The following is a 16,816-nucleotide window of genomic DNA, read 5'->3' on the forward strand; positions in this document are numbered from 1 at the left end:
TATATATATATATATATATATATATATATATACACACACACATACACACTTTTTTTTCTGAAGGGGAGGTGTTTCCTTGTTACTTTGTTCCCTGAAAGAATGTCTCCCCATATTTGTTACTTTGTTTCCAGGGGGCGTATACCTGTACTTTGTTTTTATCCCTGTACTTTGTTGTTGTTTCACTGTATTGTTACTCTGTTTCCTGGAGGAATGTTTTTCTAAACTTCATATTCTCTGGATGGAGTGTCTACCTGCACATGTTACATTGTTGCAGCTGATGACACTGACTCCTCCCCCTCGTGGGAACTGACGACACTGACTCCTCCCCCTCCTGGGGGCTGATGACACTGACTCCTCCCCCTCCTGGGCTCTGACACTTTCACCTCACGTGTCGCCACCTCTCCGCCCCTCTCCAAGACTTTAATAGAATCCAATGACGTCACCGCAGCCGAAAAGATCCGGCTCCCCTCAGTCACGAGTCATACGTCCTCCGCTCTGATATCCTTCCGCCGCGCTGATTGGCTTATTCTCTCAGCGGGGGTCCTGCTGCTGCCGCCACCACATGGGGCGGGGTCGGGGTCTGGGACTGATCCTTTGGACCTCATGGGGTACGGCTGAGGAGGGGGGTGACAGAGTAGTGTGGGGGGGAGGTAGAGGGGACTACTTTGTGTCTCCGGCGGAAGGAGAGGGACGGAAGAGGGGAGCGCTGCGATGCAAGATGGCGGCGCCCTGAGGAGTTGTGAGGTAAATAGGCTGTGGGCTGCGGAGCGGACAGACACAGGAGTCCAGGCCGAGTGGCGGGTTCTGGGGGCTGCTGAAGGAGAGAGGTCAGCCGGGGAAGGCAGGAGGTGGCCATGTTTTATTAGAGAAGTGGAGGAGGGGGGTTGCTGGTGACAACTAAGGGGGTGGAAGGCTCAGCCTGGCTGTACAGCAGGGGCAGGCAACCCAGCTGTTACAGAACTACAAGTCCCATCATGCTCCAGGGAGTAATTGTAACTGGCAGCCTCGCAATGCCTCATGAGAAATGTAGTGCCACAACAGCTGGTTGCCTTCCCCTGCAGGGTCACCATGGCAGAGGAAGTGTCCACTACATGGAATGCTGTGCACTGTCAGCCATTGCCTCCTACCCGAAGGGACAGTGCAGGAGAAGTTCAGTGGTTGTTGTTGATTCCTCAGTGACGGGGCTCTTCCAGCTGGGAGTCTATTGGTAGATGGAACGGCGGTCCCCTGGTATTTCATGGAAGGAGAGCGCCTCCTGGAGGTTATTTTCCAGTTGTGGAGCTTTTGCTTTACTTCCCATAAAATAGACACAACAGGAAGTGAGAGGAAATCTCCCAGGAGTGTGGGAAACCCTCACACAGGAATTGGCACAACACTTAGGATTTGTTCACATGGGTGTGTGGCAGTGCAGGGGCTGTGTCTGCCCAGGGGAGGGTGCGACTGCCCTGAACCCAGACAGTCTATGTTCAGAGCCATGCACACCCACAGCTAGTGGGTTAGGACCATCGTCTGTGCCCTCGTTGTTATGAATGGCACTGTCTACCTACCTATGCACCCCCCCGGCATACATGGCCCCTGCATCTGCATACACTATAATACACCCACGTGGACAAGGCATTCCGTCTTTTGGGAGACTTGCCCTTTTATTTCTGTTGGGATCACCCAAAGCTTTAGTCTCTTTCTGGGACACATGGAGGAGGGGGATCTCCTTTGGGAGGGCAAAAGCAGCAACAAAAATTTTGCGGGGGTTGCTAACCGTTCACGCCACCCAAAACTAAAATAGAAGAAAGGTTTTTGCTTTGCATACACCAAAGTGACTCTAAAGTCGCATTTTTACTTTATTTTTTTTTCCTTAAAGTGGATGTAAACATCCACACCCATTCTCATCCTTTCTAATCTACTGCCATAGGGTAATTTATAAGGATATACATGCCTCCTGCATTTATCTTTACCTGTCAAATTTCTCCCCTCTGTCTGCTAGGAGACCCAAAAAACTGCAGATTCTGTGGGTGTGTCTGTTGTCTGGAGCTCAGTGGGTGGAGTTGTGATGTCAGTAGACTCCCCGCCCACCTCTACACGCCCCTTATCAACATGCATGTTCTCCTGTGTATTTCTTGCACTGAACTTCTATGATCTCTAACATCCAGTGAAAAGACAGGAAAGCAACCACATGACTTAAGCATGCTAAATCATGCTGAGGTGTGGAACATCCAATCCTTGCAGAGCAGCAAAATAAAGGAGTGGGAGGGAATTAAAAAATAATGCATGTCTCATAGGCAAGTGCACGAGATATGGAAATCACTTGTCACTCACAGCAAGGGGGAGGATTTGACAAAGTTTTTCTCTGTTTGTCAAGATTTCTCACTGAACAATAAGAGGATTGCTCAGAGCTGGATTAACTCTTTGTGGCAAGACTGGGCTCAAATGATAGGAAATCGTATACTCTACATTATGACATCCACTTTAAAGTGGGACTAAACCCATCAAAAACAGGCCCCTTTCCCATGGGCTTTCCATATGTTTGTTTACAGAGGAAAAACGGACACCAATGTATTCCTAGGGGTAAGCAGATAATATAAATATATATATATATATATATATATATATATATATATATATATATATATATATATATATATATATATATATAATTAATTTAGGGCTGGGAAAATTAAAGATTAATTCTTCAATTAATCGTTACATTTTTTTGATTAAAATTCTTTTGATCGGTACTCGCCTTTCCGACGGCTTCTGGGTCTTCAGGGAGTTCTATCGGAGATCCGGTGACATCACAGACATCGAGGTCCCCGGACTCCTCCCCCCTCCCTTCACCAAGTGACTCAATCTGCTAATGAAGGGAAGGGGGGAAGAGTCCAGTGATGTCAATGTCCATGACGTCACCAGACAGCCTGGTCAGTGATGGTAAATATAGATGTGGTTAACTGGGATCAGTCAGTGAGCTAAGGCTCGGTTCACACAGGGGCGGCACAACTTGCAGCGCAACTCACAGATGCGACCTGCAAACGACTTCTGTATAGAAGTCAATGCAAGTCACCTGAAGTCGCCCCAAAAGTAGTACAGGAACCTTTTTTCTAAGTCAGAGCGACTTGAGTCGCTCCTATTAGAACGGTTCCATAGTACAGAACGGAGCGCCACTTGTCAGGCGGCTAAGTCGCCTGGACAAGTCGCCCCTGTGTGAACCGAGCCTCAGTGTAGGCAAATATGATAACCTCTGTTTTTAACATTGTTGTAAAAAACAAAATGTAAACACTATGTCTGCGTGACTGGCTAAAGTGATGCCTACTATAACTAATAAAAAAAATGAAAAGTGGGGCGTGCAAAATTATTCAGCCCCCTTGCGTTAATACTTTGTAGAGCCACCTTTTGCTGCGATTACAGCTGCAAGTCGCTTGGGGTATGTCTCTATCAGTTTTGCACATCGAGAGACTGAAATTCTTGCCCATTCTTCCTTGCAAAACAGCTCGAGCTCAGTGAGGTTGGATGGAGAGCGTTTGTGAACAGCAGTTTTCAGCTCTTTCCACAGATTCTCGATTGGATTCAGGTCTGGACTTTGACTTGGCCATTCTAACACCTGGATACATTTATTTGTGAACCATTCCTTTGTAGATTTTGCTGTATGTTTGGGATCATTGTCTTGTTGGAAGATAAATCTCCGTCCCAGTTTCAGTTCTTTTGCAGACTCCAACAGGTTTTCATCCAGAATGGTCCTGTATTTGGCTCCATCCATCTTCCCCTCAATTTTAACCATCTTCCCTGTCCCTGCTGAAGAAAAGCAGGCCCAAACCATGATGCTGCCACCACCATGTTTGACAGTGGGGATGGTGTGTTGAGGGTGATGAGCTGTGTTGCTTTTACGCCAAACATATCGTTTTGCATTGTGGGCAAAAAGTTAGATTTTGGTTTCATCTGACCAGAGCACCTTCTTCCACATGTTTGGTGTGTCTCCCAGGTGGCTTGTGGCAAACTTTAGACAAGACTTTTTATGGATATCTTTGAGAAATGGCTTTCTTCTTGCCACTCTTCCATAAAGGCCAGATTTGTGCAGTGTACGACTGATTGTTGTCCTATGGACAGACTCTCCCACCTCAGCTGTAGTTCTCTGCAGTTCATCCAGAGTGATCATGGGCCTCTTGGCTGCATCTCTGATCAGTCTTCTCCTTGTCTGAGCTGAAAGTTTAGAGGGACGGCCAGGTCTTGGTAGATTTGCAGTGGTCTGATACTCCTTCCATTTCAAAATGATCGCTTGCACAGTGCTCCTTGGGATGTTTAAAGCTTGGGAAATCTTTTTGTATCCAAATCCGGCTTTAAACTTCTCCACAACAGTATTACGGACCTGCCTGGTGTGTTCCTTGGTCTTCATGATGCTCTCTGCGCTTTCAACAGAACCCTGAGACTATCACAGAGCAGGTGCATTTATACAGAGACTTGATTACACACAGGTGGATTCTATTTATCACCATCAGTCATTTACGACAACATTGGATCATTCAGAGATCCTCGCTGAACTTCTGGAGTGAGTTTGCTGCACTGAAAGTAAAGGGGCCAAATCATTTTGCACGCACCACTTTTCAGTTTTTTATTTGCTAAAAAAGTTTTTAAATTATCCAATAGATTTCGTTCCACTTCACAATTGTGTCCCACTTGTTGGTGATTCTTCACAAAAAATGTAAATGTTATATCTTTATGTTTGAAGCCTGAAATGTGGCAAAAGGTTGAAAAGTTCAAGGGGGCCGAATACTTTCGCAAGGCACTGTATGTGCAGTGGTGGGTTCAGGTGTGATTCAGGTCAGAGTTTTTGCCTTCGCACTTGAGCCAGACCCAAACATGCACAGGACTCTTTTACACTGCGCTCCACGTCCACCCTGCACCTGTGTAAACCGACATTGAGAGCCGGTCACATTTGCCTGTCATGCGAATTGGTTACAGAAAATCCGCATCCAATTTGTATATATGTGACCCCAGCCGAACTGTCTCATTTGCTTGTGCTCTCAACCAATCTGTGAAACCTTTTTAATGGCTGTTGTCATAACTGATCATGTGCAGCACCATGGCAGTTGCAGATCAGAGGCCAAGATGGCAGCTTCCATTGCTGAAATTGATAGGAAGGTTTTTTTTTTTTTTTTTAACAATCAGGAGTGCTTTATTGAACATCATCATTATACAAAATCCACATACACAGATGGGAAGGTTTAGTTCAATTTTAATGCATTCTCTGCAGTGGCAGTAAAGCAGAGCTTTACCCATAACTTGATGCATGTTTTTTTTCCCCCCTCATCTTCCAGGACAGCTACGAGAGATGATTGGCTCCGCCTTCTACAGGAAACACAAATCAGATACAATTTAAAAGGCCCCTCCCTTTCCCCTAACCCTCAGTTGTTTTGTGTTTCCAGACCTCCAGGAGTACACGCCGTCATGCTTCTTTCGTTTGGTCTGGTGACTGTGGTTAGCGGACCCCCTTATTTCAGATTACTCAGGCCGGTTGTGGCCATGTCTGCAGTATTTTCTGCTTTTTCAGCAGTCTGGGAAGGGTTCCCCCTGTTTTTCTAGTGGTTACTTGCATTTAGGAATCTTCTGCAGCGTCCTGATCCACCTTGGTACATCCAGAGAGCGCTTCTTTTGTCCTTTTGACCCTTTTGGTCGTACCAAAATGGCGGCGAGTGCACTTCTTGTCTCGCCACCAGAACTGGAATCAAAATCAGAAACTGATGTCACACGCTTCCGGATGCTGAGCCTCTTCATGTTTGAAAAGGACCAGTGTTCTGCCAAGAACTGTCCACCCCGTGCTGTGCAGGCATAGCGCTTGCACAGTATGGAGGACAAGGAGATGCCGAAAGTCTCAGAAGATGAACGGCGCCTGCGCTCTTAATAGTACCTTGTGCCCTGAGTCCAGGTTCAAGACCCACCATGCAAGTGGACATACGGTAGATGTTAAACAGCCCTTGTGGGCTCCCTTTGCTCGCCACGCTTCGGGCACATCCTCGCTTCGTTCTGCAATCTTTTATTCTAACTCCATTTCCACTTGGATGGTGGGGCTTGAAGCTGGACTCGGTGCGCAGGCGCCGTTCATCTTTGGAGAATTTCGCAAGCGCAGTACAGGGCGGACACTATCTAACGGGGGACAGTATTCGACAAGACACCGGCTCAGGCACACATGCTGCTGGGGATGTTTTGCTGGCTGTACAGCAAAGGGACAGTTCTTTATTGAAGCTCTCCTATCTGGTCCTTCTCATCATGGAGATTAAGGACACTCCTGTGGACGGTGCACCTGCTCTGTCTGATCCAGCAGCGGCAATCGGGTCCTATGTTACCCCTAAGGTTAGTACTTCTCTGCTGCAATGCGAGATAATACATCCAGGGGCAAATGTTTTAGAAAGTGTAATTTTGTATGCCTTTCTTGTTGTGGTTTCTTTTTTTCTAGGTTGACAAACATGTGGAAATTGTAGATCCAAGCTTCCTGATAGCTATAGGAAACTGTTATGAGACATGTATTTCTTCAGGGGCTGAGGCTGCTTCTAACCTAAAGGAATTGATGGTTTCCATGAAGGAGATAGTTTTCTACTTTCAAGCCTTAAATGACAGGTTAGCTGGGTTCAGCCCTTTCACGTCTGTAGAGTGACAGTATCCCAGGTTCCTCCGGCTTCAAGAGCTCTACCCCCTTTGGTGTCAGAGACAGTTAGTTTCTGTGCAGTCTCTGAATCGGAGTTCTCCCCCTCCTCTGGATCAATGTCAGAGATGGAGGAAACTGCTAATAGAGCTAGATACCCATTTCCAGTCCAGTGATATTGAAGAACTGTTGAAAGCAGTTTTTACTACTTTTTTATTTTTTATTTATTTTTTTTATTTTTATTTTTAGCAAGGAACATACATTAATAATCTTCCAAAAAACGTGTGTGTGCTGTAAAGTTCCTCTAGCATTGTTCCCCTCCTTTTTTTTTTTTTTCTTTCTCCTTGCTGGGGTGGCCATTTTGCTGAATCCCAGACTGTCTGAACAGAAGTAAATCATAAAACTCTCATATTTGCTTGCCTTCTCAACCTAACCATCAAACAGCTGGTATCATAACTGATCGCACGTGCAGCAGCATGGCAGTTGCAGATCAAACAGAAGCTGTAAAGGATAGGAGGGTTTAGTTCCACTTTACTGGTTTCATCCCATTAAAGCAGAAATTTAACCCATTGATTTAATGGTTTAAAAAATAAAATAAAAATAAAGTTACCATTCCCCACATGCTGGGATTGCTTACTGTCACATTTGCTTGTATTCTCAACCAGACTGTCAAACCTTTGAATGGCTGATGTCATAACTGATTATATGTGCAGTACCATGGCATTTGCAGATCAGAGACCAAGTTGGCAGCTTGCTTGGCTGAAAAGGATGGGGTTTAGTTCCACTTTAAAGCAGTATTAAACTAAAAAGGTCATATATTGCAACTTGCCAATCATTAGATGTGATGGCTGCATTTGTTTTTGTTTTCATTCCCTGCAAAGGTAAAGCATAATGGACTACTATGCATCGCTGTCTACGGCGCATGCGTGTAGGTTTAGGAGATATTTCTTGGACCTACAGGTAAGCCTTAATCTAGGCTTACCTGTAGGCCAAAGTGTGTTGTAAGGGTTTACAACCACTTTAAGGCTCAATGTACATGGGACATTTTTACAACCTCTCCTGAATGATTTAACTTGATTGATAGTAACCCACGTTTAAAACGTCCATTTTGCCATGTTTGAGCTTAGCATTTGTTTTTTATTTTTTAAATGGCCTAAAATGAAAAACACCTGTAAACGAAACACGGCTAAATGCGAGTTACCACGTTTAGCACTTGAAATGCCTCTAAACTCAGTGTGTGAACTCTCATATATATATATATATATATATATATATATATATATATATATATATATATATATATATATATATATATATATATATATATATATATATATATATATATACATACATATTTTTTTTTTTTGCCTTCCAAAAAACTCAACTGCCTAGAAAACGACATTAAACGACCCCGTTTACATGTACTGTACCAATAAGATGACGTTGGATGAGTCCAGGGGCATCTGAAAAAAGCATCCAATTGCCTCTGAATGTCCGTTTACCAGCAGCAGTGTACAGTAACACACCTCCTGTATTAGAGCGCCCCCGCTCACACTGGATGAAGGAAAACAGGGGCACCTTTTGACAGCAGTGACAATGCTGGGGAGAGTCAGATTTACTAGCATGGATCTCTGTGCTTCTCTATGCAAGCAGATCATGGCTGGTGGGAGGAGTCAGAATGGTGCTGTACATGGCTTCCCGAAAAACATCACATCGCCTCTATTCCTTTCAAGAGCCCTCAGTAGGGTAGAACTGATACTATTATCGGTGCCAATACCAAGTATTTGCAAAAGTATTGGTACTTGTGCAAAGGCTCTGATGCTTGATCCGATACCTGACAGACGTTCCACCTCCCTCCCGTGGCTGTGGCTATATAGGGGGATCGGGGCCTGTAACTTCCCGCACTGATCACTCCAAAATGTCCCCTTTGTCCTCCCCAGGTCTTCCTCTGGTGGGGAAAGGAGTCTGTAAATATGTAATTTACTGGCTCCTTCCTTTTCTGAATGTGCAGAGTCAGTGATCACTGACTGTCTATTCATCACTGAGAGTCGTAAACTGTGTTTACAATTCTTCTGTTTATGAATGGGCAGCTGAGGAGAGAGAGAGATTGGGGAATCTCTGTCCTTAGTCCCTTTCTCTGTCTCAAAGGGGAGGTATAAGGGGTCTGTTGAGACCCCGATATCTCACCAAAGCCGCCCCCCCCCCCCCCCATACAGGGATAATAAATACAAAATAAAAGCGAGAATAAATGTTAAATTGTAAAAATGATGAAATTTAAAAAAAACACCCCCCCACTCGGGAAAAAAAGCATTGTGTTTAAAAATAAATAAATACATTTTATGAAAAAGATGTCACATATGTAAACATATGAGATCATCTCTCATCGCCGGCTTTCCCTCCTCTCACAGACAGCGTGTGAGGAGGGAGAGATGAATGGCTGCAGCAGCCGTTGGGTAATAAAAAATAAAGTGCTCACAATGTCAGTACCATGTGCCATCTGTTAGTGCCATGTCAGTGTCACGGTGCCATCCGTGCCACGTATCAGTGTCACGGTGCTCCAGGGCCTTCAAAAGTATAATAGGTTGTCAACAAGTTAGATGTGTAATTTATGCTCCTAGAACACCTGATGGTGCTCCCTGCATGTTAGGCCTATCTATGTGGCTAGGCTGTGGAAAATTCCCACACGTGGTATCATAATACTCAGGAGTAGCAGAATTTATTTTTGGTATACACATGCGAAGTGAGAGAAATAACCTATTACAATGACAATTTTGTGGGGTGGGGGGGGGGGGGAGGGAATCTTAATTTTAAAAAGAATTGTGGGAAAAAATGACAACTTAAAAAAACTCACCATGTTACTTACTTAATACCTTGGAATGTCTACTTTTCAAAAAAGTAGGTCATTTGGGGGGTATTTGTACTTTCCTGGTTTGTTCGGTCGCAAGAAATGTCCACTGCAGCATTGCCTATACCTACACTTGAGAAAGGAGCGGCCATGCCCGAACAAGGCCTGTGCATGCTCAGAAACGTGTTGTGCTCTCGGGTATCCCCCGGCTGACGTCACACGCTGTCTACGAGCCAGTCTGTGTCTCTGTACATCACAGAACACAGTGGAGCTTCCCCCTAGCGCGCTGTGGAGGATTGATCCAGTAACAGCACCAGCGAAAGGGCACAATGATTTGACTATCAAACGGAGGACAATAATAATTATGGATGTTAGTGAGAATTTTATTGATTGTATAAAATAAATGCACTTTTTACTGATTTGGCGCTCTTCTATATATTCTTTTATGGATCGCAAGAAATGAGATTGGCCACCAGTACATCAGATGTGATCAATTTTGTATGATTCGCACCACAGCTTGTAGACTCTCTAACTTTCACAAAGACCAAATAATATCCACTAATTTGGGTTATTTTTACCAAAGATATGTAGCAGTATAAATTGCGGCCAAAATGTATGAAGAAAAATTAATAATTTGCATAATGTTATCACAGAAACAAAGAAAAATGCGTTTTTTATTTTTTTCCAAATTTTCGGTCTTTTTTCATAGCGCAAAAAATAAAAAACCCAGAGGTGATCAAATACTAACAAAAGAAATCTCTATTTGTGGGGGGGAAAAAGGACAAAAAATAATTAAATTTGGGTACAGTTACATGACTGTGTAATTGTCATTCAAAGTGAGAGCGCACCGAAAGCTGAAAATTGGTCTGGTCAGGTGCCCAGTTGTCAAGTGGTTAAAGTGGTATTGATGCAAGCAGTGGTCTGGCTCTGGTGGAATTATCCAGATGTTGAAATGCCTTGATAGTAGAATGTAAGCCTGGAGAGATTGCTGTTGCTGGACAGACCACACTAGTTAATGCCCCCCTGTTATGCTGGGCCCCCCATGATTGATGGAATTGTACAGTGAAATAAGAGTAAATGATTTTAGTATGAGAGGAGCTGTACAGCTGTGCCAGAGTAAGGGGAAGGCTGGCGCTAGTTTGCCATTACTACATAATTTTAGGATTGTTCACTCTGTCGCCTCCCAAGTTCACCTATTTATTAGGACTTGTGTGGACAGGCAGATGCAGCGTGCTCTCAGGTATATTCATCTTGGATTGAGTTTGTTCTGAGCACCTTCTCTGAGTTGCTTTTACATTGCCATTGATATGTATGGGGGCAATGCTTGCATGCAGAATCCTAGAGTGGGGTGTGGACTGGATGAGTGATTGACATGTGTGTTTTTTTTTTTTTTTTTTTTTTCTCTGTCACTTTTGTTGGGGGGGGGGGGGAATAAGTGATCTATTCTTTGTTGGGAGCTGTGCAGAATGGTGCTGCACAACTGGCAGTATACTCCTGGATCAACTCAAGAGGGACATGGTTCTATTAATTCTGTTACAAGTATTGTTTCCTAGTAAGGTGGTGTTGTGTAACGTCCGCTATAGACACTAGATGGCAGTTTGAAACGCATGAATGGATCACCTTTTGGACTTTTTATTTTTTTAAGCCAGCACTCCCCAATATTGAATGTTTGTTTCTTGGGGGTGATTGTCCTTGTGGAGAGTGGCAGAGAAGTCATGCTGCCATCAGTTCTGACACTTGGTTATCAAAGGACAACAAAATGCTCATGCCAGGGGGTTCTTACCAAAATCACCTAGATCGAAGATCTTTTGTCAAGTTATTATGGGCTCTTTAAAGCTCATTGAGTTTTCTTGTTGCGTTGTAATTTTGGTTTTTCCAGGTGCAGAAGTGCGGTTTTCTGACCCCCCCCCCCCCCCCCTCCCCTCACATCCACCTGTGAACTGTCAGGTTTGGGTTTCCTGACCCTTTGGAGGACAGTGGGGGGGATTTACATGTAAGATTATTTGAGTGTTGGTGTATGCTGCAATTTGGTTTTTAGGGCTGTATGAATTGTATGTGTAATATTTATATTCTCTATATCTCAATAGAAGTAAAGCAATGAAATCAAGTCAGTCATATTGTCTGTGGTTTTTGCCTCTTGTTTGTTTATTTGTGGGTTACTCTGGAAAGTAGAAAGAAGTCTTTAGCTCCTATTTTAAACCTGTGATTCCTGGAAATCTAGAGCTAAATATAGATAGCCGGTGGTGGTCTTGTGCAGTAATTACTTTGACAGCCAATGGCTGCCCTGCTATCCAATCAGGACACGAGACACCAGCTAGATCTGGTGTGCTTGTTCCTGGACAGAAGATGACAGCTTTCAGGTAAGTAAAAGGGGGGGGGGGGTTTAGGGTCTGCAACACTACAGGTTTTTCACCTTAATGCATTTAGACCCCATTCACACCTGAGCATTTTGTAGCTTGAAGCCTGAAGCTACAAAACGCTAGAGGGGAAAAATTCTATTATTCTCAATGGAGATGGTTCACATCTCCACTACATGTCGCCTGAAGCGCAAACAAGTTCCAGACCCTTTTTTGTCGCTCGAATTGAGCAGATTTGGGCGTTTTTTCTTCTTTTAACATTGGTGACCTTTTGCCCTGCACAAAATCGCGGTAAAAAACATCGCGAATCGTGGTAAAAAATGCAGCAAAAAAGCTTGCAAACGCTACGCTCAGTTGTGAATGCAGCCTAACCATGAGCGTTTGATTCCCTCAACCATGTTAAATAGTGTGGATGAGGAATCTTCAGTGACAGCTATTGTTTACCCTAACAATGCGGTTTGTTTACTAAAGGCAAATCCAATGTACACTGGAAGTGCAGTCGCTGTAGATGTGAGGGGGGTCATGCAAGGAAAATAAAAAACATACATTTTTGCTTGTACATGATTAGATCATAGAAATCAGCAGAGCTTTCCCTCATGTCAGATCCTCCCCTCAGATCTACAGTAACAGCACATCCAAGTGCACTTGTAGTGCAAAGTGGATTTGCCTTTAGTAAATAAACCCCAATGCCTGCTTCTGAATAGATGACCACTGTGTTTGGCTGTGAACTTCCCAGCCCACTACTTCAACAAAGTGTTTTTTTTTTTGTTTTGTTTTTGTCAAGCTTTGTGGTGCCGCCAGCAAAGTATGGCCAGTTTTAGTGATTTAACTACTTGCTTACAGGGCACCTAAACCCCCCCCCCCCCCCCCCCCTCCTGCCCTGATCAATTTTCATCTTTTATCGCTGCCACTCTCCGACACAGTACCCAAATTAATAAAAAAAATTTCCCCCACAAATGGAGGTTTCTTTTGGTGGTATTTGATCACCTTCTTTTATTTTTTATAAAAAAAAATGTAAAGACCGAATAAATAAATAAATAAATACAAAACTGTTTTATATATGGTAATACTTGTTGCAAATGGGTAATTTTTCTCCTCTATAATGTGCACTGAGTGGCACTGATCGGCAATGGTAGGTGACAATGATCAGCAGCACTGCTGGGTGAGAGAGGAGGCACTGATTTCCACCACTGGTGGGCATTGATAGGTGGCACTGATTTGTGGCACTTTGTGGGCTCTGGTAGGTGGCAATGGAAGGCGGTATTGGTAGGCACAGATGAGGTGGCTTTGCCGCTCTTCCTCTTTAGGACTGATGTCCCTTGCACTGAAGCCGGCGATGTTTTTTTTTATTTTTTTTATTTTTTCCTCCTAACGCTGTTAGCATGAGGAGATGGAAAAAAAACACAATTACCGATCTATTTACATCACGTGATCGGCTGTCAGCTGATCACATGGTAAGGGGCCAGTGATCTGTGATCACCTGAGCCTCGGTGATCACAGCGCGCACCGCATACGCCCTGCATGGAGCACACGGGTAGCATGCAAAGGGGAGGACGTCAGATGTCAGTCATCTCTGCTCCACGTCTTTCTTTTTCAGCAGCCACCTCTGTTTTCAGTCTGATTTAAAATTTCAGCTGTCGTACAGAGGATAATTAATGTAACCTTAAAAAGGATTGCAGTAATCGCATATAGGAAGAAGTTTTGTTTTATCTGCGGAGTTAGAGTTGCCCCAATTTATAGACCTGAATGATCACACAGGACTTCTCTGGAAGATCCCAGGAGCAAAGATGTTGGGGTCAGGGAGGGTGCGTTTTTAAATCTGCTTGCTCATACAGCCTTAATTATCATAAACAACATTATTAAACATATTAATATCCCATGAAATGGAGAATAGTTTTATGGGATATAAGAGGAGACTGGAACAACTGTAGAAACAAATGCAATTTCCATGCAGTTTTTTTTTTTTTTTTCTTCTTAGGACCTTGCACTGCAAAGACTCGAGTACTAACCAGTATGCTACCAGGTTGCTCATTGAGTAGTATAAGCCTTTTTTGTTTTCTGTAGACATTTAAAATCTGGTCAGAAGAGTGAGTTTATTGTAGAAATGTTTCAGTCTGAAGGTAGAGGAACGTAAAAAATCTATGAAGCTAAAGTACAGCTTTTGCTGAGAGGGATTAGAGCAAGCACTGCTCATCCCTTGGCCTAGCATAAGTGCTTTCTTGTGACTCGGTTAACTGTTTCCCTGCTACAAAGTCTTCACTGATAACAAATACAGATTTAAGGAAGGCCCTTTTTAATATAACCTAGTCATTCTTGGCATGTTTAATTGTTATTCTTTGCAAACATTTTTGCTGTGCCTACTTTTTGCGTGAAAAGGGAAAAAGTGATAACATTTTGTACAGGAGCCCTGAAATCCCAAAGTGCTGTCATATGCAGATATCACACATTTGTAACTATTCCCCCTTTCCATGCCCTGCATTTATGTCTCTAAAGCATGTTTTTTAACCACTTAAGCCCCAGACCAATTTGCAGCCAAAGGACCAGGCCCTTTTTTGCAATTCGGCACTGCGTTGTTTTAACTGACAATTGCGTGGTCATGTGATGTGGCTCCCAAACAAAATTGGCATTTTTTTTCCCCACAAATAGAGCTTTCTTTTGGTGGTATTTGATCACCCCTGCGTTTTTTTTATTTTTTGCGCTATAAACAAAAATAGAGCGACAATTTTGAAAAAAATGCAATATTTTTTTACTTTTTGCTATAATATCCCCAAAAATATATATAAAACATTTTTTTTTTCCTCATTTTAGGCCAATACGTATTCTACATGTTTTTGGTAAAAAAAAAAAAAAATGCAATTGGCGACTATTGGTTTGCGCAAAAGTTATAGCGTTTACAAAATAGGGGATAGTTTTTTTTATAATATATATTTTTTTTACTAGTAATGGCGGCGATCAGCGATATTTTTTTATTTTTATTTTTTGTGACTGCAACGTTAAGGCGGACACATCGGCCATTTTTGACACATTTTTGGGAGCAATCAGTGCTATTTAAATGCACTGATTCCTGTGTAAATTACAGTGAAGGAGTTGCACCCTCCTCGCCCCATAGTGGTTGTGTGTGGTGTTTTTTTTTTTTTTTTTTTTTTTGTAGGGGGGCATGGCCTGGCATGTGACATCACTGATCGTCTTTCCCTATAACAGGGAACAGACGGTCAGTAACAGCCACAGTAGGAAGCACAGGGAGAGGTTTGTTTACACAGACCTCTCCTCGTTCTTTAGCTCTGTGACCTGATTGCGGGACACCTGCGGTGATCGGGTCACGGAGCTCAGGACTGGGTTGCGAGCGCGACGCTGGCGCCGTGCTCGTGACCCACGGCTGAGCACTTAAAAAGCAACGTAACTGTACGTGCTTGTGCCCAGCCGTGCCATTCTGCCGACGTAAATGTGCAGGAGGCGGTCCTTAAGTGGTTAAAGGACAATGTTTTGATATATTGTTATACATCTCATGTTTACTACTAGGAGATGCAAACCATAAACTAGATCATTTAGTTTGTGCGCTACCCACTTGCCGAGCCCCCTCAGTGCATATACAGTGGTAGAGCGGCTCGTACAGGCGTCGAAATGTACCTATATGTTGCAGGTTTCTTTGGGATTTAGGCCACGTGCCCCCCACCTCCGGCTCGGCTGTGAGTTAACATAACAGAACTTAGTCGGCATGTCCTGGAAATTGATTCATGGCCGGGACCTGCTGATCAGTTGTGTCCAATCGCAGCCCAGACAATCAACACAGGGCTCTGAGGAAAAGGGATAAGAAACACGCAGATTTTTAATGAAAAGCGCACATTAAACCCCTTGATCACTCGAGATGTTAACCCCGCCCCAGCCAGTGTCATCAGTACAGTGACGTTGTATAACACTGATCACTGTATTAGTGATACACTATAAGTCGCTGATCGCCTCCATTACTAGTATTTAATAAAAAAACAAAACCGCATATATACCATTGTTTGTAGACGCCATAACTTTAACACACACACCAATGAATATACACTTATTAGGCTTTTTTTTTTTTATCTGATATGTTGTATAGCAGAAAATTGAAAATGTTCTTTTCAAATTTAGTGTTTTTATATAATAAAAAAACCCAGTGCTGTTCAAACACGACAAAAGGAGAGCTCCATGTTTGTGAAAAAACGGATACCGTGTTGCATAACCGTGCAATTACCAGTTAAAGTAGCGCTGGGCTGAAATGTCAAAAAACTCCTTGGTCCTGAAGGGGATATTATAAACAATGTACTTCCTTTTTTTTTTTTTCTCAATAAAATGTTGATAGTGAATCTCCCCAACAGGCACACAAGCAATAAAAACCTGATGTGAGTTTCAACTCCCTTTCTTTTATCAGAAGTTTAGTCACCACTTTTCTCTTATCGTCTTCCAGGACAGCCTCTGAGACATAGGGCTCCTCCCTCCGGGACAGGAAACACATTCACCAAAAAGGTTAAAAGGCGGTCCTCCAGGCCTTCCCCTTCAGTTTTTGTGTTTCCTGACGGACGGGAAGGAAACATGTGAGGAACCTGAGGAGCTTCAGGTTCCAGGATTGTCCTAGGAAGGAGCCTCTGAAGTACCTTCTCCTCTGCCCAAAGCTCCCCTCTGTCTAGGTGCAGTGAAGAGAGGGCTGCTTAGACCCCGCTGCCTATAAGCTCGGAGAGAGTTGGACCTCTGAACAGCGCTGGATTCCGGTCGGTGCTATCGGAAAGGAACGTACTGCGCCAAAGAACGAATGGCATCCACAAGGTATGCGGGACGTCAGTTCCGGGTATGGTTAAGAAAGTGCGTGCGTCCGAGGACGGGCTTCCGCGTTCCAACGAATGGAAGTGACGCTGCTTCCGGCAGTACTGCTTCTTCAGAGTCCGCCAGGAAACTAAGGTTCCAGTTTCCAGGCGCAGTGTGGTGGTCTTGTGGGCATCCGGAGCCTATGTAGATCCAGCA

The 16,816-nt window shown here is 43.6% G+C and overlaps 1 protein-coding gene across 1 annotated transcript in view; it reads left to right on the top strand.

Moving 5' to 3' along the window:
* The first annotated feature begins 645 nt into the window (after nt 1-645).
* TSC1 (TSC complex subunit 1) overlaps nt 646-16,816 on the top strand; it is a 127,290-nt gene continuing 111,119 nt past the window's right edge. The window contains exon 1 of the mRNA XM_077477611.1: nt 646-744. The gene's annotated coding sequence lies outside the window, so the exon portion shown is untranslated. The remainder of the gene's footprint in view (nt 745-16,816) is intronic.

This window comes from Lithobates pipiens, unplaced genomic scaffold, assembly GCF_037356315.1.
Source record: "Lithobates pipiens isolate NorthernLeopardFrog02 unplaced genomic scaffold, aLitPip1_a1.2 Scaffold_1, whole genome shotgun sequence".
Taxonomy (NCBI): domain Eukaryota; kingdom Metazoa; phylum Chordata; class Amphibia; order Anura; family Ranidae; genus Lithobates; species Lithobates pipiens.